Below are 811 nucleotides of genomic sequence, written 5' to 3'. Positions count from 1 at the left end.
GATAAGGCTAAGAGACAACAAATGACATGTTCCATCATTTACTTAAGGATGTACTGTCAGTGTTCCTTGAAACTTTCATTTCAATCTTACATAATTGTACATTATAAAATAAAAGTGTGCTCTCATTTCTCGTACATACACGGACACATCCAAACAATCTAAAATTGTGTAAATATTTATTAGAGCTTGGGTATCTATTGGGAATCAAGATCATGCTATTTATGATTTGCTAGATATGCTCCTCAGGTCATATCTATCCACAAAGTAGATTTCAGATACTGGATGGTAGGGGACTAGATCATGCTTCAGACTTGTGTCAAGTCAGAAATCTACCATTCCTTCAATGCCTGTAATTGTTTCTGGCCTAGATACTTTTTGTTCCCCAGTTTCTCATTGACCCCAGGTCTTGGTGCTGAGCAGGGAAGCCTTAAAGCTCTTGCCATGGTACCATGTCTATATTCCACTTACTCCAGTGTAGACATACACTCTTGTGCCCTGATGTATGTTACTCTCCTAATCACCAGAGGAAACTCTGGGTGTCCTGGGTACCTTTCTTGATCCAGAGAGGAAGCAAGGATAAGCATAGTACTTGGCAGCTGTGAACTTAACTCTTACTACCTTGTGACCCTGGAAAGTTTTTTAAACTCTTTAAGCCTCGATTTTCTTACCAAAATGGAGGTAATAATACATAGCTCATGGGATTATGATGAAGAGTAAAGGAAGTGTTGTTGTTGTTGTTGTTGTTGTCAGGTGCCATCGAGTAGGAACCGACTCATAGCGACCCCATGCACAGCAGAATGAAACAATGTCC

The sequence above is a fragment of the Chrysochloris asiatica genome, unplaced genomic scaffold, assembly GCF_000296735.1.
Source record: "Chrysochloris asiatica unplaced genomic scaffold, ChrAsi1.0 scaffold00039, whole genome shotgun sequence".
Lineage (NCBI taxonomy): Eukaryota > Metazoa > Chordata > Mammalia > Afrosoricida > Chrysochloridae > Chrysochloris > Chrysochloris asiatica.
Note: the sequence above shows the minus strand (reverse complement) of the source record.